This window comes from Schistocerca nitens, chromosome 2, assembly GCF_023898315.1.
Source record: "Schistocerca nitens isolate TAMUIC-IGC-003100 chromosome 2, iqSchNite1.1, whole genome shotgun sequence".
Classification (NCBI taxonomy): Eukaryota; Metazoa; Arthropoda; class Insecta; order Orthoptera; family Acrididae; genus Schistocerca; species Schistocerca nitens.
The window spans coordinates 549,338,908-549,362,306 of NC_064615.1; positions in this window are offsets into that span (position 1 = coordinate 549,338,908).

The following is a 23,399-nucleotide window of genomic DNA, read 5'->3' on the forward strand; positions in this document are numbered from 1 at the left end:
CAAACGGCTGTAGCGCGGAGACGGTACGGTTCTCGACTTAGGTTCCAGTTCGAAATATTGTCTCCTCAGTCCCCTCTGCAGGTCCTACAAGTTTGTAATTGGAATTTCCGAGTACCCTGCACTCGTATCATTAGGACTCAATTTGATATACCGCTAGAACAAATACATAAGAATTTACCAACAAGAACAGATGCAAAAACCTTTGCTGATAGGTCTATGTAACTGCAGAAAACACATCATGAATTGTATAAGACGAAACATTACGGAGTGGTATGCACTCGAGGGCAGATTATTATTGTCTGTTGCCTTTATTAACATGTGAAAAAACAATATCACAATTTTGGTTATCCATTACTTCAAAATCAACAAATGTTATACGATCTTGCAGAATTGTATACTTTCTCACTGATCATAAGACACCATCGATAAACACTATTAATACAATGAGGCATTGAGACAAACATTTCGTGTGCGTTGGTTGCTTAATTTGGATGAGGGGTTCAAACAGCGACGTCACCGGTCCCATCATGTTAGGGAGGGATGGGGCAAAAAGTCGGCCGTACCCTTTCAGAGAGAACCATTTGCGTGAAGCGATTTAGGGAAATCACGGAAAACCTAAATCGGGAAGTCCGGACACGGGTTTTAACCATTGTCCTCCCGAATGTGAGCCCCGTGTCCCAACCAATGCGTCACCTCGCTCGATAAACACTGTACGTACCGAGTGATAGATTGTGATAGATTGATAGATAAGGCAGCGAGTATTGACCTGAATGGTAGCGAACGATGGAACACATGAGGTGATTTTTTTTTTTTTTTTTTTTTTTTTTTTTTTTTTTTTTTTTTTTGTAAGGGACCCAGAAACTGCCGACTGTGTGTCAGTCACATCGATGTATAGTTCTCTAATTTAATCAAACTTAATGCGTTTCTTTGTATCTGCTTCACTCTTAAGCAACACAAATTTTTTGCTCTCTAATCATTGCTTAACAATGTTACTGTTTTCACAAATGTGACTGTGAAAGATTCGAATTCGAAAAATTTAGCTGTACGTAACATTTTCGCATAATTGGCGCCAAAATTGCCTTTTGGGAAGCTATTTTCTGGTTTTAAACTGCAGAATATCCTAACATGTGAACCCCTCATTTGCCAATAAGAATGTGATGGAGGAAATATTAGATTATTTGTATATTCAGCAGGGAAATTGCTAGCACCAAAGCTTCACAGTAAGAGCGTAAAACCCTATCTTCTCGGAAATGACGTCGTTCATTGTCCCTCGGAGCCATTTTATAAAAGCTCAATATACTATGTCCAGCCGCTAACCTACATTGACCGGAACAGCTAGTCGATCGTCAGGTTACCCGGCGTTTCGTCGCTGCTGGAACTACGCCAGTTCGCATCCTCAACTGGATACTTCATGTAAATTACACACCCCACAGTTCCCACTGGTGATGCACTAGTTGCATTGATAATGCACTATATTTTTCGTAACGTTCATTGTACATAATGTATTTTAACCGATTACGCAGGTTTCCTTATTCAACCGTTGCCGCTTTATCCATTAAAATACTACGGTGGTATCCTCTTTCAACGGGCACTGTTACTGAAGGCTGAGATGTGTCCTAGTTTAACAGACGGCGTTTGTACACATTAGGAACATTAATTCATGTTTTACGTCGTTAATTGTAGAGTTGTCTACAGGTGCACTAATGGACTAATGATTGCATTTGAAGCATGAGGATACAGTGATTCTTGCCTTAATGGCATAATATAGGAATTTTACATAAACTGCTATTTATACATCCACAGCGCGAATAGTGAAAATAATTTCCTTGTCGATATTGTTTCTTCGTTATTCAGAGCAAAATGCGGTCCTAAGGAAACGTCGTTAAGAAAGTTATGCAACATACAAGGCAAGAGACTACCACTTCAGAGGAAAAGTAAAATCATTTTAATATTCATAGGATTCAGATTCTTAGTGTGATACGTGTCAATGCACATTTATACACGGGCCTGCCATCTTACAGCATGTAAATGATAAAAGATAAGTGTGCGCAAAAAAGTACTAAGCAAGCTGTAATAAATAAACAGCAGTTATGTAACATTTTTAGGAAAGAAATTTCTGTTTTTTTTTATGTGGCCTTTTTTCTGTTAATTTTACTCAGTTACGTAATATTTTTAGGAATGAAACACTTGGTTTTTTTAAATTGGCCTTTTATCTGTTTATTTTACTATGGCGATTTTTCCCAGCTGAAAGATAATGATAGCACATAAAACTAATACTACTTAGTTGGAAATGCCATCGTTAAGCCAATTTCCTGCCTTGTACCATTCTAGCCAATATCTCCCAATTATTCTATGATCCCGTTGTTCCAGAATTCGGTGCGTGTGGTCTTTTTCTTGCTGACACAGCACCGCCTGTTCGTCACTTAACAGTTGATTAGAATAACAGCACTTTTGCCACTCATTTCAGTACTTCCTGATTAATTGAATGTGTGAGCCTCTTCTTGGAACCGTGTTGAAGAGATCTCTGTGAACAATACGTCAGTTTGAGTCTGCAGTCGATTCTTTTTTAGTAGAGATGTGCTGTCCACTCCTGCCCTTAATTTTAATCACTTTTGACCACCATTACTGTGGACAAGAGTGACGTCAAGATGAATTTGAAGTGTTCGATGTTTCTGGAAACGACCAGGACAGTCAGCAGGAATACTCGCAGTTCCGTCTTTAAGCCACACTGGTCAGTAAGGTCAGCAGTCGTTTTCAGAAACGGATCGAGAATCGAATCTGCCGAATACGAGGCCAATGTTTTGTCTTTTTCCACAGCAATGAAGGTTATTGTTCGTAATGGATCGAATAGAGTAAGACGAATATATACACAAGTGCCTAGTTAAAACCCTCGAACAAAACAAGCACATCTCTATGTTCTCATGGGTCAATCAGGACCGACCGAACGCCATATCATCCTCTGCCGCTGGCATCATGCGGATGTGGTATGGAGCGACATGGGATTAGCACACAGCACTCTTGTCCGTTTCCTTGACTTTGGAGCCGCGGATTCTCACTGAAGCTAATATCTAATATTCAGTTGGCAATCCGGTCCAATACTGCCAACGTCCAAACATCCCTCCCACTACCGGGAACTGAACCCGAGTCTTCCGATCTGTAGCCACAGTTTATGAGATAGAAAATGAAGCACCCAGAACGACAGAACGAAATGAAATGAAACTTCACGGCTTGAGAGCACGTGCGATGTCATTTCGGTGATCAAACTTACAATGAACTTGGCAGTAAAAGCCCAGTTATCAGTATGACCTTGCGACACCTCTGTACTGGACGCACACTAAGTTTCGGTTCGGAAGGATATCGTAAGGCAGTTGAATGCTTTCTTGGGGTAAATTGTAATTGGTCATTGATATGCTCGATACGGGCTCTATAACAGAGGTGACGCTGAAGCTTGTCTCACATACATTCTATCGTGAATAGATCTGGGGATCTTTGCTGACCACAGAGTAGCTCTACATCAAGCAGACAGTTCATATAGATTCGTGTCACGTGTGAGCGATCACTGTCCTGTTGAAAAATAGCACCGCGATACTGAGGCGTGGGAGGTAATGCGTGGGGTCTTGGGATGTTCGAAACATACCATTGTATCGTCAGCTTTCGCTCAATCACTACCAGTCGTGACCTGAAGTTTATACCTGATAGATTCACAACATGACCCTAGGAGCCTCTCCAGGTAACTGGAAGAACGGAATGTCTCCCAGGGTCGCCTCCATACTGCCCACGTCGTTCATCGCCCACATTGGTCATCCGGACTAGTTCCTAACCAGGATACAACGGCGAACACAGCGCGAAGTCATTCGTCAACACTTCGTGCTTCTTCATCATAGCGTCACTCCAAACGCAGCATTTGTGTTCTGCTGTCAACAGCAGCCTACGCACGGCTCGGTAATTCCTCAGTCTGGCTGCTGTTGGCATGTGTTCAGTGGTTCAGGGTTCAGAATGACACAGAGTGTTGCAGGGAATCCGTTACATGTTCTTGGCTGGCAGGAGAAGACGTGAAGGGGTCACGATCTGTTTAGTGCACAGTACGGCGATTCTCTCTAATGGTGGCCAAAAAAAATGGTTCAAATGGCTCTGAGCACTATGGGACTTAACTGCTGTGGTCATCAGTCCCCTAGAACTTAGAACTACTTAAACCTAACTAACCTAAGGACATCACACACATCCATGCCCGAGGCAGGATTCGAACCTGCGACCGTAGCGGTCGCGCGGTACCAGACTGTAGCGCCTAGAACCGCTCGGCCACCCCGGCTGGCTAATGGTGGTCAGACGTGGTCGATCACAACCCTGAAGATGAGTATGTATGTCCCCGCGTTCCCGTGCATTCGCAATATCGGGCCACTGTCGCACGCTAATTCCCCACAAATCTGGGTATTACACCATTAGACCAGCCAGTCAAATTGCAGACCCACACAGTGAGGGTCTTTGCAAACCGTGTTAGGTGCTAATAACGCTGTCTCACACACATGCAGCGCAATCTCCGTGTCTCTGACAGTGATTATTGAGTATCTGACGGCCCTATATACCCTACCAAGCCTGGTAGCAACACGATGAAAAAACCACTGCACTCTGGTGGCTGCTCTGTCATAGAGAATTCTAATTATTTACACTGCTGGCCATTAAAATTGTTACACCACGAAGATGACATGTTATAGACGCGAAATTTAACCGACAGGAAGGAGATGCTGTGATATGCAAATGATTAGCTTTAAAGAGGATTCACGCAAGGTTGGCGCCGGTGGCGACACCTACAACATGCTGACATGAGGAAAGTTTCCAACCGATTTCTCATAACACACAGCAGTTGACCGGCGTTGCCTGGTGAAACGAAGTTGCGATGCCTCGTGTAAGGAGGAGAAATGCGTGCCATCACGTTTCCGACTTTGATAAAGGTCAGATTTTAGTCTGTCACGACATTGCGACATTGCTGCTCGCGTTGGTCGAGATCGAACGACTGTTAGCAGAATATGGAATCGGTGGGTTCAGGAGGGTAATACGGAACGCCGTGCTGGATCCAAACGGCCTCGTGTCACTAGCAGTCGAGATGACAGGCATCTTACCCGCATGGCTGTAACGGATCGTGCAGCCACGTCTCGATACCTGAGTCAACAGATGGGGACGTTTGCAAGACAACAACCATCTGCACGAACAGTTCGACGACGTTTGCAGCAGCATGGACTATCAGTTCGGAGACCACGGCTGCGGTTACCCTTGACGCTGCATCACAGACAGGAACGCCTGCGATGGTGTACTCAACGACGAACCTGGGTGCACGAATGGCAAAACGTCCGTTTTTCGGATGAATCAGGGTTCTGTTTACAGCATCATGATGGTCGCATCCGTGTTTGGCGACATCGCGGTGAACGCACATTGGAAGCGTGTATTCGTCATCGCCATACTGGTGTATCACCCGGCGTGATGGTACGGCGTGCCATTGGTTACACGTGTCGGTCACCTCTTGTTCGCATTGAACAGTGGACGTTACATTTCAGATGTGTTACGACCCGTGGCTCTACCCTTCATTTGATCCGTGCGAAACCGTACATTTCAGCAGGATAATGCACGACCGCATGTTGCAGGTACTGTACGGGCCTTTCTGGATACAGAAAATGTTCGACTGCTACCCTGGCCAGCGCATTCTCCATATCTCTCACCGATTGAAAACGTCTGGTCAATGGTGGCCGAGCAACTGGCTCGTCACAATACGCCAGTCACTTCTCCTGATGAACTGTGGTATCGTGTTGAAGCTGCATGGGCAGCTGTACCTGTACACGCCATCCAAGCTCTGTTTGACTCAATGCCCAGGCGTATCAAGACCGTTATTACGTCCAGAGGTGGTTGTTCTGGGTAGTGTTTTCTCATGATCTATGCGCCCAAATTGCGTGAAAATGTAATCACATGTCAGTTCTGGTGTAATATATTTGTCCAATGAATGCCCGTTTATCATCTGCATTTCTTCTTGGTGTAGCAATTATAATGGCCAGTAGTGTAAATACCCGCCGGTGGCGCATGCGCGCACGAAGTTACATCGACATTCGCCCATGTCTTCTGTGTGCTTCACCTGTTTGTCGTGCAGTGTATTTCGATCACTTCCTGCGCCGTTTCTGCCCGTCATTCGCCCCTGTCCACATGTGGCGCGAACAAGTGCGAAGGCAGAAATAGCTGCACCGCCCGCCGGAAGAAACGGCAGCGCGCGTGCGCTGCGCGGCCGGTGGAGGCGGCGGTAGCGGCAGCGGCAGCTGGCTACGGCGTCCAGATGAATGTGGGACATGTACGGCGGCGCGGCCGAGGCCCACAAATCACGGGCGCCGCGTCACGGCCAGCCTCCTGGCGCTTGTCCACGCTAACACACGCCCTCATCCAGCTCGTGCTGCCACGCGACGCGTTGCAAATGCAGCCCCGCCGGCCAGAGGGCTGCTTATCCGAGGTGTTCGGTACTTCTCGTTAACCGCCGCGGGATACGGAGTGAACGGGACACACACAGAATTGTGTGTGTGTGTGTGTGTGTGTGTGTACTTGCGCGCGCAAGCGCTTGCGTTTGTGTGTGTCTCCTGAGAGTCGACAGGCGCATCTTATCTGGTGCTTTCGCAGATTCTTTCACTTTAGTTTGCAGTTAGAGTCACCCCAAATGTATAAAGTGCCGGTCTTTTTTTCCCCGTTGCAAATAGAATTATTTTTAAAGCGGAATTTTAGGTGCCCATTCGATAGACTGGTTCCAAATTAGCCTAGTTGGATCTTTTTTATCGATATTGGTCCGAGCACGGGGCTCGCAACCTGAACCACACGCCACTGTTAACAACTAATGAAGGACTGGGTCCCTTACTTCGACTGCACATAATTAATTAAGGTCAGTCCAACACATTTATTTCAAATAACATAAATGAAATTACAATTGAATCTGTCTGACAATAAACATGAATTTAAAAAAAAAAGCAATTTCAATATCAGCTGATTTAGTGCGTGAAGCGCGAGTTAAGCCAATAACCAGGTAAACTAAACAATTCTCCGTAATTCAAAAGAAAGAGAAAAACAAAATTGAATCAAAACACCCCACTGACAAATATCCAAGAAACCTTACAATACTACTCAAAAGAATACGCGGAATTGAGGAGCAGTCATTCACCCGACAGAGCACTTCAAAATGAGTTCAATAACACAGCTGCGTGCCCCAGAAAACTGCAAGACATAAATTTGACGAATACTCATTAACATTACGCCACTCCTGTTTGACTGCAATGTCCCAAAGAAACAGGCGCTTATTCTGAAAGAACAATTTTTTTAAAATATGATTAAATTACAGCATTAAGGAATTCCGAAAGATGTCCAATCGAACCCCCCCTCCCCCTTTCAGTTGAGGCACAAATCTTTCCCCTTTCTAGGCGGAGGCTGAGCCAGAAACACAAAATGCCACAAAAACACAGTTCTTCTGTGAAATCTTACTGGACACCCGGAAGCAGTTACAGACAAGGGGTCGGCACCCACAAATAACGCAGGCTAAGAGTCAGGCTGGTAGCACATCCTACGAGAACTTGTTCACAGTATGCTCACCGCAAACTGTAGACATTCCGGCCGAACATCCGCTTGCGGTGGTTGCTAGAAGGACGAAGCAACCAACAGGTCCACGACGTGCTTCTCACACAGGCACCTCAATTTGTACAAACATCTAGGCCAGGGCTTAACAACGGGCCGGTTTTGAGCGCGAGTACTCGCGTCTGCTCACGCACGTGCTCGCGAGCAGGTGCAAGGTCCCGCAGTAGGGAGGGCGGGGAAATGCGCGCGTACGTTTGAATGTGATGTCACGTTCTAAGCAGATTTAACTAGCCATCTGAATGCTTTGAACATTTTACTACCAGGTAAATATCTGCTAATTACTCATTTCATAGATCGAATACGAGATTTTAAAATGAAATTGACACTTTGGGTGAGTCAGCTGGAAACAGGAAACCTAGCTCATTTTCCTAAATTATCATCCATGCAAGATGTTCACAAAGACTGTGAACGTTATTCACATAGTTTAGTTGATCAGCGATTTCAAGATCTGACAGCACTAGACAGTGGTTTTGATGTGTTCTCTCCATATTCAGCGAATATTTAAGAGATTCGTCCTGAGCTGCAGCAAGAAATTATTGGCCTGCAGTGTGACAGAGAATACAGAGACAAATTTCAGAACGAGAAAAACATTTTGCAATTCTACAGACACTTCCCTCAGGATAGATTTCCTCGTTTGCACAAACTGGCGGCTACAATAATATCAATGTTCGGTTCCACGTATGTTTGTGAACAACTGTTCTCTGCAATGAAATGTAACAAGACGCGCCTGAGAAACGCGTTGTCTGATCGAAATTTAAACTGCACGCTGCTCCTAAAATGCACAAGAACAATTACTCCGAACATAGACGCAATTGTAAAGGGCAAAAAGTACAAGGTAACCGAGAATCCCACACTTCAGTGACACCTTTTATTGTGTAACAGTTCACAAATTAATGCGAATGTAGAGGCATACACTAAGCTAATAAAATTATGTGGCATGTGTACATTCTCCTTTATTTGTTTCATTTGTCGCAGTAATAATTCGTGAGTGATGTCCCTGCAGATGGCCGCGGATTTACATTGACTGGCGGCAGCTGTTGTGTGCCCCACGTGACTCTCCCCACTCTCCGCTCTGGTCCGGTAGTGGGGGTAGAGTGCTCGCGCTGCTCCGTGCTCGCGCCTTGCTGCTCACAGATTGCTCCGCGAGCACGTATGTTGTGAAGCCCTGATCTAGGCCAACACCAACTCCGGACTCCCCTCTCACTGCGAGGCTTGGCACAGTTTTTATGAAATGCCTTCCAGGCAACCAGTAACCGCCGAAGGAGTTTCACCTTTAGCTAACAGCCCCAGCGTAACAGACATCACACATCTGCTTACGCCCGAGCAACAACTCAGCCAGTCTCATCGGCCGCCCCAAACTGACCGCCTCTCGCCGTCCCGCGCGCCCCAGCCGAAAACGCAAAGATGCTCATGCCCGGGGACGCGCCAAAGATATCAAGCCGATCGCTGATGATCGACTAGAGATCTGGCTCAGATATGTGTTAACAGAGACAGTAAAACACGAAGCATAACCAGTACTACAGCAGCGACTGAACAGCCCTGCTTCGTGGCGGTAGGAGACAGGGCTGCCCATGAGGTGCCTTTTCTTAGTGCTTTTCTGTCGCTGTTAATACATGTCTCTAAACTGAATATCGCACTAGACTAAATTGGGACCGCCCTCTCGAATGATGACGTTAAATTGCGCCTTAAAAATCAATTTGTTTGTAACGGAGCAGATCGACGCCCTCCCGTCGTCATTGGGCGTCACATAAAAGACGTGATGAGTAATATTTATTTGGACACATTAAAAAATCAGAACTGCAAATATCTACCTAAACATCAGAGGAAAAGCTTTAGAGACAGGTTCCTTACACCAAAGCGAGAAAAAAAGGTCTAGTAAACATAGGCTGCCGGCCGCTGTGGCCGAACGGTTCTAGGCACTTTAGTTCGGAACCGCGCTGCTGCTACGGTCGCAGGTTCGAATCCTGCCTCGGGCTTGGGTGTGTGTGATGTCCTTAGGTTAGTTAGGTTTAAGTAGTTCTAAGTCTAGGGGACTGATGACCTCAGATGTTAAGTCCTATAGTGCTTAGAGCCATTTGAACCATTTTTCAAACATAGGCTCTAAAATGCATGCCTTAATAACTCTGAACACTTATTCAGTAGAAGAGAAGTGTTTCACACTAGCGAAACTGATCAAGTGCCCATGCCCCTTAAAAGGATGTATTTTGGACCCCATGTTTACCGGAAATTTTTTTCTTAGTTTGGTCCGTAACATCTCCCTCTCAGAACATGAAAAGCAGAACAACTGCTCATAGCCCTCAGGGTATCCTAACTAGACATTGTTTTTTGTTTTGCTGAAGGAACGTGAACCTAAAGCTCGTCGGTTTTTGTCCAGCAGCAGAATACAAACTGAGGGACATTAGGAGCATGATTTCCTTTCTTGTAACTTGGCTCATTACGAAGATTTGGACTGCGGGCTACTCCTTTTTTTAAAGGGTATCCTACATTTATTGTTCGGTAATCCACTTCCACTCCTCAAGTCCTGTTCAGTAACTTATCGCAGTGTACCTCTTATGTAAGTAAGACCTTATTAAAAACGTAACAAAAAATTGAGTACGACTGTCTTGTATCAGCATCCATTGCAGGTGCCAGGGCTAACGTAACTCATCCACATGCCGGAGTTGTCGGTAAACAAATTGAACCACAAATAAAAAACACACCGGTCATTCATTAAGTCTTCAGTTGAAGACAATATGCACTAACGAAAGGAAGGTATAAATGCCACTCGTATATGGAGAGCAATAGCTGCAATAATGTTTCCTAATTTACGATACAGATACATGTAATACAACAGTGGAGTGCTTTTAAACGATATACTGACTTAACTGAACACTCGCCGATTTGTTAACTTATAAAAAGACGTCGTCTTACTCCATCTTCATAATGAAGCCGGCCGCTGTGGACGAGCGGTTCTAGGCGCTTCAGTCCGGAACCGTGCTGTTGCTACAATCGCAGGTTCGAATCTTGCCTCGGACTTGGATGTGTGTGATGTCCTTAAGTTAGTTAGGTTTAAGTAGTTCTAAGTCTAGGGGACAGATGACCTCAGATGTTATGATCCATAGTGCTCAGAGCCATTTGATCCATTTGAACCCGCTGGTAACCAAACAAGATTTGCTTCATTCATTTTTATTTGCTTCTTTGCAAAAAGTTATTTTGAGAGGTAAATATAAATGGGACATCTTGTATATACAGGGAGGGCAAATAAAAGTAGCCCACAGAACGTAGTTCCAGGATACAAAGAGACACAGAAGAGAAAACGAAATACAGTATTAACCTGACTATAGAAGATACTGAAAGTGACTACCAATCATCTCTTGGCACTTTTGGGCCATGGTCAGCAAGATGCTGAAGACGGATCGGAGGTGGACTGCTGGAATTGCTACAGACTCATCCGAAATGTTCTGCTGGAGTTATTGAAGACTGTGATGGTTGCTGCAATACACCTTGGACTTGAGGGCTCCCCAGGCAAAGTAATCGCACAAAAGACTCTGAACACTATGGGACTTAACTTCTGAGGTCATCAATCCCCTAGAACTTAGAACAACTTAAACCTAACCAACCCAAGGACATCACACACATCTATGCCCGAGGCAGGATTCGAACCTGCGACTGTAGCGGTCGCGCGGTTCCAGACTGTAGCGCCTAGAACCGCTCGGTCATTTCGGTCGGCTAGTAATCGCACACTGACCGATCAGGTGAACTAGGTGGCCAGCTAGGGCCGCCATCAAACTGACCTCTGCTAATAACTCTGTGAGGAGTGAAGATTGTGAAAATTTGCTCCAAGTTTCGGCCGGCTGCACGGGCAGCTGCTCCATCCTGTTGGAAGTAATTGTAGGTCTTGTCCTCCTCCGTTAATGCAGCATGCAATCTTATTCCCTAGTCTGGACCAGTATTATTGCCACAACCTGTATTACGTTATGCCCTCCAAAACAGTGTCGAAAGTCAAAATATAAGAAATACGCCGGCCGCGGTGGTCTAGCGGTTCTAGGCGCGCAGTCCGGAACCGCACGACTGCTACGGTCGCAGGTTCGAATCCTGCCTCGGGTATGGATGTGTTTGATGTCCTTAGGTTAGTTAGGTTTTTCTCTAAGTTCTAGGGGACTGATGACCCCAGTAGTTAAGTCCCATAGTGCTCAGAGCCATTTGAACCATTTTTTTAAGAAATACACTCAGCGAAATAACACTAACATGTCTTCGTGAAAATGGATATATGAGACTTGTAAATGAATTAAATGCAAAGGATCCATGGAAAGCAATCAATGAAGGTGGTACGTCATGCACAGTATCAGTAAAAACCTTTCAAACACTCCGAACCCGCGATGTTACGAATATGTTGTGGCAATAGAAAATTGTTTGGCAGACCGCTGCTCCAACATGAGTTTCTGCATCTTCCAGCCCCACACGAACAACAGGTGGTAACATTAGCGACAGTGGCTTGAAGGCGCGTAATGGTTAAGGCGACAGGCCGTGATAATCAGGAAATGCGGTTCGCGTCTCGGTCCCGCACAAAATTTCAGTTGTAACTGCCATATACATGTTAGTCTTAACAAACTCTGTCACTAGTGAAAATATAATATAAGAACTAGTTACATTAGCTTTTTGTACCACCACAGTTAGTAGTGAGATACACGTAAACTTATCGTCAAAAGCAAAGATCTTCGACTTCTGGCTAACTACCGTAAAACATTATGGCACAAGACATTAATACGCGGGAATGTGCAAAATATTCTTTTTCAATCTCTGACTTTAAAGAATAACAACGGGTCATGTCAATTTCCCCCAACACGTTTTCAACTGCAACCAATCTTCGGTGTTACATGCAGCTTCTTTTACATTTTTAAGCACTTAGAAGCACGTAGTAACGGTCTGTGGTGTCTTGATTGCGTCATGCTACGATTCAGACAGAGAAAAAAATGTAACCTCGTAAAGGCAATTACATGTATGTAACGTGGAAGCACATACTTGATACTTGATTAAAATGCACAGCAAATATCAAAGTGGAATGCACACTCAAAATGCTATTGCACGCTCAAAACAGTTTCGTCAAATAAGATAGTCGGTCAGATCAATGAGTAATTGCTGTCATTATTCCATTATCTATTAGAAAATTGCGAGCAAGTCTAACCGCCCTCCGTGGATAAAATTATTACTGTTTTCGCGTCTTTCATCTGCTGAGTCGTTCATATCTGCCAGACTAGTTCACAGAACGCCAATCCGACGCCTCTGGCAGTTCTCTGCGCTAATGGTCCCTCGTTTCCGCAGACGTAAACTCACCGCTGTCCGGTGGACGGGTGCGAAACTGTCTGTGCCAGAGGTGCACCCAGTTCTTTCTAGGGTTCGCGACCTCGAAACTGCAACGCGCCCCTCGTTCTACACGTATCCACAACTTCCAACCTAAAATGAAGAAATACGTTAAGGGCAGACACTTTTCCTGCGTCGACGAAGTCGGACAAGTAGTTTGCTATTACTGGACAGACCACAAAAGTAAAGGTAAACTCATTTTCTGACCTAAGATACAGCAAAATAACTTCTCAGATTATGTTACAAACATTAATCTTCTGTTATTGTTAAGCGAATATCGGGGAACCCAGTAGTACTCGCAGGTTTCCTACCTGTCTGCTTGAATGAGCAACAAAAATGTTATTTTCATTACTCCGTATAATTATTGACGTCATTTAAAAATGTAAAATTTTGTCATAACCTACTCACCATGGGGTGTAATCTTGTGTTAAAAGTCTTCCACAATGAAACAAGTATTACAGTTAGGAACTGTGTGTTTGTCTTGAGCCAGCATAACTGACGGCGCGCAAACACCCGGACTTCATTCATCCAGTATCCGTGAATGGGAGTTCTTAGCGACAAAGGTCACACGTAATTTCAAACCTTTGCAACTTTTTTCTTTCAGTCGTTTCCACTTCCGTTGGGAAATCCTAAGTTGTCATGCTACCTCATTTTCCAAATGTTATCTGAGAAATTTGACTGACTTTATTTTACGTTCGTAGTGAGAAGGATCTTCCTCATAGTGCAACGGAATAATTCAGAGGGGAGTGTAGTGGAAGTTGCAGCAAGGCAAGGATGAAACCATTATCCTTACAAAAGACAGCATGCAGTTGCTCACTATACATGTACATGAACTACGCAACATAGGCTGACTTCGTGAAACGCAAATGTGTTTGCACTCTGTATTCCATAGCACTTACTAAACTAACAAATAAAATGTGAGCTGATGTGATAATAAAATATCGAAGCCTCTGTCACTGCAGTTATGCGCGTTGTAGTTCCACCGCAACAGAAACTTACCTGGCTACCTGAAAATTTCACTCAAAATTAAGGAAGTCTCATGTTTGCTGCAAGCAGTTTATTTTCTCTCTACTGTAAACATGGTGGTTAAAAATGGCTCTGAGCACTATGCGACTTAACTTCTGAGGTCATCAGTCGCCTAGAACTTAGAACTAATTAAACCTAAGTAACCTAAGGACATCACACACATCCATGCCCGAGGCAGGATTCGAATCTGCGACCGTAGCGGTCACGCGGTTCCAGACCGAAGCGCGTAGAACCGCACGGCCACACCGGCCGGCTAAACATGGTGAAAACGAAACGTAGTTATGAAGTGAACCCAATCAGAGTAATAAAAAATAAGTTCTTAAGAACCCCAAATTATATGAACGGTGAATATGTACTGTCATATTGTTCGGGAAGTTAATACAAAAATCTCGCATACAAGTGCTCTTCAACAGAGCAAGTGGTTTTGCACAATTACACTTTTACAAAAGACAAGGAAAATGAGCATCTATTAACATTAACGCCCGTAATACTATTTACTGAATGGAAAATCAATGGCATAAGCGTCTTGAAACTCCGTATGACGAAATAAAAGTTAGATATTGGTTCCGATATGTTCTAAGGAAACTGTGAATTCGAACAGAAAACGAGTACTGCCCGGGTAGAATACGACTGCAAAATATGTCGCATAATTAAATGTGATGTGTCATTAAGTAAACTTAAGCAAAGGCAGCGCAAGCAAGCAACGACAGCGCCGTAATCGAGACCGATGTCGCTTCATGTGTGGCCATATCTTGATTATAAGGTACGTCTGTTCCAAACGGGCCGACACGTTCAGACGGCAGCGAGCAGGTGGTCAGAGCGTGTCGCGCCTCTTTGTCCACCGGCCATGTAGCTCTCACTAACCGATTCCGCCTGCCAAGCAGTTCTATTGGGTGGCTAATCACGTCAAGGTTTAGGCGACTTGCTTAAGACTGCCCTTGCTGATCCCAACGAAAGACAAGCTATTCCAGCAGACGAATGAATAACGGGAGTGTTTTGAGACAGAAAACTGCACGAATACACAGCATCAAATGTGTCTACAGCAGACGATTTCCATTTTTTGTTAAGGTGTTTTATATATTTTTCTGTTAATAAACCTGAGTTTGGCGTCTTCCGCGAAGATAGCTGGAGTTACGGTCTGCCTATTCGATAGCATACATCTCCAAGGAGCACAATATTTCCACAGCTTTCGAGTATTACTATCACGTGCGACGTCGCCCGGTCAACTGAGATGTAGAGAGAACAGCATCGATCGAAAAATTTGAGGGACAAAACTCTAGAGGATCCAGTAATACGCCGGCCGTCGTGGCCGAGCGGTTCTAGGTGCTTCAGTCTGGAACCGCGCGACCGCTACGGTCGCAGGTTCGAATCCTCCCTCGGGCATGGATGTGTGTGATGTCCTTAGGTTGGTTAGGTTTAAGTAGTCCTAAGTTCTAGGGGAGTGATGACCTCAGATGTTGCGTCCCATAGTGCTCAGAGCCATTTGAACCATCCAATAATGCGGGCGCAGACACTTCTATCCGAACAGTCAGGCCACCATTGTGAAATTAAAATGTAAGCAACTATTTCTTTTGCGTGCCATTTCCACAAGTAAATTCATGGATTTTCGGGTACCGAATTGTATCGTGACTTGTCTGCGGGTGTCCAATGCGCGATCATTCCCCATACAGGGTCTGCAGTCGCTACAAGCGTCCGAGGTGGCGAAGTGATTAAGACACCGGTATTCGCATTCGGGGCTAAGGGTGTTCAGATCTCCGACCGGCGATTGTGACGCCAATTTTCCATGTTTTTCCTTAGTCAATGAAGGCGAACGGTCCCATTGAGAAGCACTTCACTGGTATCTATCAACACCGTTTCCTCTCCGAAATTGCACTGAACCTATAATGACATCGTCATCGACGAGTTCGTTCAAATCCATGTTTGCTTCCTTCCTTCTTTTCTTTCTTTCTTCATTCCTTCCATTCAGGCACACATTTATAGGACACACACACTCCATTCCTGCACAGATAAATACTTCATGAAAACAATAGCGAAAAAGTTATTTCCATCTTGTGGCAGCGGCTTCTGTTCTACTGACACATTGCAGTGATTTAAATTGTTGCCACCGGCGAGCAGCAAACACGAGGTAAAGCGTCGGCTGCGGCTGAAGTTGCTTGCAGACACCCTTGGCCTGATTTCCTCGTACGTATACCGTTATTTGAAAGCGCCTCCACGGTCGATGACTTACATTGTGAGGTGTGCCAATAGCGATTGCTGCCTCACGCTCTGTTCTTCCAGTGGCTTTGGTCGTCGCATATTCCGGCAAATCACGTCGCTGCGACGCTGCACAGACTTTACGTGTATCGAAGCCAGACGCGCGATCCCTGGAGTTCCAACTGATCACTGCCTGACTTGCAAATCACGTAAGTAGTTGACATATCTATGCAGCAATAACGCTATGTCTCATTCTACTGTAGTAACAGTTAACCGTTCAGATTTAAGCTGTACCAGATTCTGATTCTTCCCACGTCGTATCAGTACATTTTGACAGATATATTAGTTGATTGGTCCAGTACAAAACCGAGACGATAAGGCTCCAAAAGAGATGTATTTCGTGCATCTGGTGCCCCTCAGTACATAAAAAAATCACATTCAAAATCACCTAGAGTTGCTGGTGAATTGTAATGGTTGTTGTTGTTGTGGTCTTCAGTCCTGAGACTGGTTTGATGCAGCTCTCCATGCTACTCTATCCTGTGCAAGCTTCTTCATCTCCCAGTACCTACTGCAGCTCAGATCCTTCTGAATCTGCTTAGTGTATTCACCTCTTGGTCTCCCTCTACGATTTTTACTAGATGAAAACGAGAGAGATGGAGAAAAATAGAGTAAACAGTTCATTATTTCAAAAGTAATCGCCACAACTGTTAATACATATGTCCCGCTGTAAGTCAAATGGAGAAATGTTTTCAGTTGCCTACGGAACCATGAATGCACGCAGACGTGCTTCTCTAAGTTCGAAGGAAATCGACGGCCACGAAGTCTTTCTTCAGAGTTCCAAAAATATGGAAATCACACGGGGAGGGAGCGAAACTGTCTCCAACACGTGTACTAGCTTACCGGCGACACTTCTGCATGGTACCCGAAACAGCATTGAAAATGTGTTACCTGGCACCTAGTGACTAACATATGTTTTCACAATACCAGATTGTACGATTACTCAAAGCTAATTTGGTTTCTTAGTGTTTTGCTGAGCTGCAGCTTTAAACGCCTGAAATTAACATTTCTTGTTTTAAGAAGATATGAAGGAGTTCAGATTTGTCGAGGTCACCCAGACGCCTCTACCGATAGTATGCCAGAGAAGTATCTCACTAAAACATGAAGCAACGTTCCTGGGCAGTCACTGCCCGAACTGCTACTGCTAGCCATAGAAGCCCGACAACCTCAAGTATCTTGCTTCCACATCAAGAGGCGTTGTCTATGAAATGTCACCCAGCTCTGATGGGTCCGGGCTTCCAGCTGGATCCATGGAGGCGAGACCACCCAATAGGTGTCATCGCCTGACTCTTCAGGCAGCCTCTGAAGGTCCTGGAGCGTCTGCAGGTCCCTGCCAGCCGCCTTGGACCTCGTGCCCTGTACAGTAGTCCAGCCGCGTGGTCTTCTTGTGCAGCTCATAACCGACTTTCGTCGGCAAGGGCTTCGTCAACGAGAACCGCTATCATGCTGCTTCGACACCCCGCTTCCTCAGTGTAGTCGATCGCTGCCTGCTAGCTGTAGTCGGCTCCAGGACCACAACAACACTGAATAATAAAGAATGCTTTTACTGAGTAAGCACACTTGATTCCGCACTGGCAGAGATACTGGAGACCCCATCCTGCAGCACTTTGGAATCAAGAATGGCCGTCTTGCAACACTGCCTGTCGCCCCCCCCCCCCCCCCCCTCGCATCCCCATCCCACGGTCTCAGTCTTATGTCAACCCAAACCTGTTTCTGCATTTACGCCAACATCAATAGTTTGCTTTTCATACATAAGTGCCTGGCAGAAGTGTCTCCGACTCACCTTCAGATTATTTCTCTACCGTCCTGCTAACAGCGTGCTGGTAAAAATGAACACTTTAATCTTTCTGTACAACTTCTTATTTCTCTTATTTCATTATGATGATCGTTTCTCCCTATTTAGGATGGTAACACTAAAATATTTTCACATTCAGAGCAGAAAGATGATGATTGAAATTTCGTGAAAAGATCTCGCCGCAATTAAAAACAGCTTCCTTTTAATGATCACCACCCCAAGTCGCTGGTCATATCCTTGACACTCTCTTCCCTATTTCGTAATAATACAAAACGAACCGCCCTTCTTTGGACTTTTTCCGTGCCCTCCATTAATCGTATCTGGTAAGGATGCAATACCGCACAGAAGTATTCTAGCCGAGGGAGGTTAAGGCGTAATGTAAGCAGTATCTTTAATGGACCTGTTGAATCTGTGTTCTCTCAGTATAACGCAGTCTTTGATTTGCCTTTCCCACTACATTATTTATGTGATCCTTCTAATTTAAGTGGTTCGTAATTGTAATTCCTTGGTATTTAGTTGAATTGACAGACTCTAAATTTGTGTGATTTATCGTGTAACCGAAATTTAACGGATTTCTCTGCTTACTTCTTATTTATGACGCCAGACTTTTCCTTATTCTGGGAAAACTGCAGCTTTTCACGCCACACAGCGTAAGTAAGTCACTTCGCAATTCGGTTCGATATATTGATGACTACTTGCCGGAAAATGACAACATCATCTGCAAACAATCTAAGAGGGCTGTTCCGATGCTTCCTAAATCGTTTATATAGATTAATTAGAGCAGAGGCTCTGCAACACTTCCACGGGGAACACCAGATACCACTTACGTTTTGCTCGATGACTTTCCGTCAATTGCTACGAACTGTGATCTTTCCGACAGGAAATTACGAATCCAGTAGCACAACAGAGCCGATGCTCCACAGACACGCAATTTGATTAGAAGTCTCTTGCGAGGAACGGCGTCAAAAGCCTTTTTTTTATTTTTATTTTATTTATTTTTTTTTTTTCGGTCATCAGTCTCCTGACTAGTTTGATGCAACCTACGTCCTCAATTATTTGCTTGACGTATTCCAATCTCTGTCTTCCTCTACAGTTTTTGCCCTCTAAAGCTCCCTCTAGTACCGTGGAAGTCATTCCCTCATGTCTTAGCAGATGTCCTATCATCCTGTCCCTTCTCCTTATCAGTGTTTTCCACATATTCCTTTCCTCTCCGATTCTGCGTAGAACCTCCTCATTCCTTACGTTATCAGTCCACCTAATTTTCAACATTCGTCTATAGCACCACATCTCAAATGCTTGGGTTCTCTTCTGTTCCGGTTTTCCCACAGTCCATGTTTCACTACCATACAATGCTGTACTCCAGACGTACATCCTCGGAAATTTCTTCCTCAAATTAAGGCCGGTATTTGATATTAGTAGACTTCTCTTGGCCAGAAATGCCTTTTTTGCCATAGCGAGTCTGCTTTTGATGTCCTCCTTGCTCCGTCCGTCATTGGTTATTTTACCGCCTAGGTAGCAGAATTCCTTAACTTCATTGACTTCGTGACCATCAATCGTGATGTTAAGCTTCTCGCTGTTCTCATTTCTACTACTTCTCATTACCTTCGTCTTTCTCCGATTTACTCTCAAACCATACTGTGTACTCATTACACTGTTCATTCCGTTCAGCAGATCATTTAATTCTTCTTCACTTTCACTCAGGATAGCAATGTCATCAGCGAATCGTATCATTGATATCCTTTCACCTTGTATTTTAATTCCACTCCTGAACCTTTCTTTTATTTCCATCATTGCTTCCTCGATGTACAGATTGAAGAGTAGGGGCGAAAGGCTACAGCCTTGTCTTACACCCTTCTTATACGAGCACTTCGTTCTTGATCGTCCACTCTTATTATTCCCTCTTGGTTGTTGTACATATGGTATATGACCCGTCTCTCCCTATAGCTTACTCCTACTTTTTTCAGAATCTCGAACAGCTTGCACCATTTTATATTGTCGAACGCTTTTTCCAGGTCGACAAATCCTATGAAAAGGTCTTGATTTTTCTTTAGCCTTGCTTCCATTATTAGCCGTAACGTCAGAATTGCCTCTCTCGTCTCTTTACTTTTCCTAAAGCCAAACTGATCGTCACCTAGCGCATTCTCAATTTTCTTTTCCATTCTTCTGTATATTATTCTTGTAAGCAGCTTCGATGCATGAGCAGTTAAGCTGATTGTGCGATAATTCAAGCACTTGTCAGCTCTTGCCGTCTTCGGAATTGTGTGGATGATGCTTTTCCGAAAGTCAGATGATATGTCGCCAGACTCATATATTCTACACACCAACGTGAATAGTCGTTTTGTTGCCACTTCCACCAATGATTTTAGAAATTCTGATGGAATGTTATCTATCCCTTCTGCCTTATTTGACCGTAAGTCCTCCAAAGCTCTTTTAAATTCCGATTCTAATACTGGATCCCCTATCTCTTCTAAATCGACTCCTGTTTCTTCTACTATCACATCAGACAAATCTTCACCCTCATAGAGGCTTTCATTGTATTCTTGCCACCTATCTGCTCTCTCCTCTGCATTTAACAGTGGAATTCCCGTTGCACTCTTAATGTTACCACCGTTGCTTTTAATGTCACCAAAGGTTGTTTTGACTTTCCTGTATGCTGAGTCTGTCCTTCCGACAATCATATCTTTTTCGATGTCTTCACATTTTTCCTGCAGCCATTTAGTCTTAGCTTCCCTGCACTTCCTATTTATTTCATTCCTCAGCGACTTGTATTTCTATATTCCTGATTTTCCCGGAACATGTTTGTACTTCCTCCTTTCATCAATCAACTGAAGTACCTTTTCTGTTACCCATGGTTTCTTCGTAGCTATCTTCCTTGTACCTATGTTTTCCTTCCCAACTTCTGTGATGGCCCTTTTTAGAGATGTCCATTCCTCTTCAACTGTACTGTCTACTGCGCTATTCCTTATTGCTGTATCTACAGAGTTAGAGAACTTCAAACGTATCTCGTCATTCCTTAGTACTTTCGTATCCCACTTCTCTGCGTATTGATTCTTCCTGACTAATGTCTTGAACTTCATCAAACTCTTCATCACTACTATATTGTGATCTGAGTCTATACCTGCTCCTGGGTACGCCTTACAATCGAGTATCTGATTTCGGAATCTCTGTCTGACCATGATGTAATCTACTTTTCCAAGTATACCTCCTCCTCTTGTGATTCTTGAACTGGGTATTCGCTATTACTAGCTGAAACTTGTTGAAGAACTCAATTAGTCTTTCTCTTCTTTCATTCCTTGTCCTAAGCCCATATTCTCCTGTAATCTTTTATCTACTCCTTCCCCTACAACTGCATTCCAGTCGCCCATGACTATTAGATTTTCGTCCCCCTTTACATACTGCATTACCCTTTCAATATCCTCATACACTTTCTCTATCTGTTCATCTTCAGCTTGCGACGTCGGCATGTATACCTGAACTATCGTTGTCGGTGTTGGTCTGCTGTCGATTTTGATTAGAACAATCCGGTCACTGAACTGTTCACAGTAACACACCCTTCTGCCCTACCTTCCTATTCATAACGAATCCTACACCTGTTATACCATTTTCTGCTGCTGTTGATATTACCCGATACTCATCTGACCAGAAATCCTTGTCTTCCTTCCACTTCACTTCACTGACCCCTACTATATCTAGATTGAGCCTTTGCATTTCCCTTTTCAGATTTTCTAGTTTCCGTACCATGTTCGAGCTTCTGACATTCCACGCCCCGACTCGTAGAACGTTATCCTTTCGTTGATTATTCAATCTTTTTCTCATGGTAACCTCTCCCTTGGCAGTCCCCTCCCGGAGATCCGAATGGGGGACTGTTCCGGAATCTTTTGCCAATGGAGAGATCATCATGACACTTCTTCAATTACAGGCCACATGGCCTGTGGATACACGTTACGTGTCTTTAATGCAGTGGTTTCCATTGCCTTCTGCATCCTCATGTCGTTGATCATTGCTGATTCTTCCGCCTTTAGGGGCAATTTCCCACCCCTAGGACAAGAGAGTGCCCTGAACCTCTATCCGCTCCTCCGCCCTCTTTGACAAGGCCGTTGGCAGAATGAGGCTGACTTCTTATGCCGGAAGTCTTCGGCCGCCAATGCTGATTATTTATCAAAATTTAGGCAGTGGCGGGGATCGAACCCGGGACCGAAGACGTTTTGATTATGAATCAAAGACGCTACCCCTAGATTTCTAGTAATCTAGAAATCTGAGACGGAAAGCGATAAGGGCCCTCTTACCGAAGAAATAATTTTTTCACAACAAGCAGAAACGTTCGACAAAGTATAAAATTTCTACTTTGTTTCTTTTTTTGTAAATTTCAGTAATTTATTTGGCTTTGTACACGCTTGTACCAATTTGAAAGCTGTTTCAATCCTCCAAGAGCCAATAATACGTATCAGTCGCTATGGGGAAATAACATTCGCCCTACGAGAGGCCACGTTTCTAACTCTCGTAGCTGTGCATGAAATTCTTCCCAAAGAGTATATATTAAATTTTATAGGCATTAAGGAGCTCAGAGTAGCTTTGCGTAAAACAGGGACTTTTTTGAATGCAGTTGTGCTGAAAAACACATATGGTCCCTTATCACTGTAGCAACGAAACCTACACATGCTAACTCTGCTCTTGCTGTTAGAAATGAAAAAGGCGAAGTTGCTGTTAATGCAACCGTCTTGAAAAACGGTAGTGCCAACAAAGTACCTCACATACCTAAATATATTTACTTTGAGTTCATCGTTAGTGTACATCGCAAACTGGACAATGATTGTAATGAATTTGCACACTGCATCTCTCCCGAAGAAAATGGACCCTTTGGGTTTCCTGAAGCACCAATTCCAGTAGAACTGACAGAACATTCAAAATATTATCTCTTTTAGAACACATTAGAACCTGTTGCAAAGAGGAATAAAAACACATTCTCTCTCTTTAAGCAGAACCAGAAACTGAACCAGAATCTCAAGTCAGTAATAATGAGGATCCTTAGAAAGAATGTTATCAGTGAGATATTCCAGAACCAAAGAAGAACAGACGAAAAGCTGTTTTTCAAAACTCTTGAACCAGTTCACCACTAAAAGTTTAGAAGTAGAAAATCACATGCTTTGGCCACTGTGAAACATGGGATCTCAGTAAATTTTTCGGGGTTTTGTGAACTCGAAATTTTAGTTGGTTTTGAACCCAGTAATGGCTTCTTAATAAAAATTTGGTCTGAAATATTTCATAACAAGGAGAAAAAAATACCAATATTTTTAAGGGGACAGAAGGCTTTGCAGGGTATGCTGATTTTTCTCAATTTGGG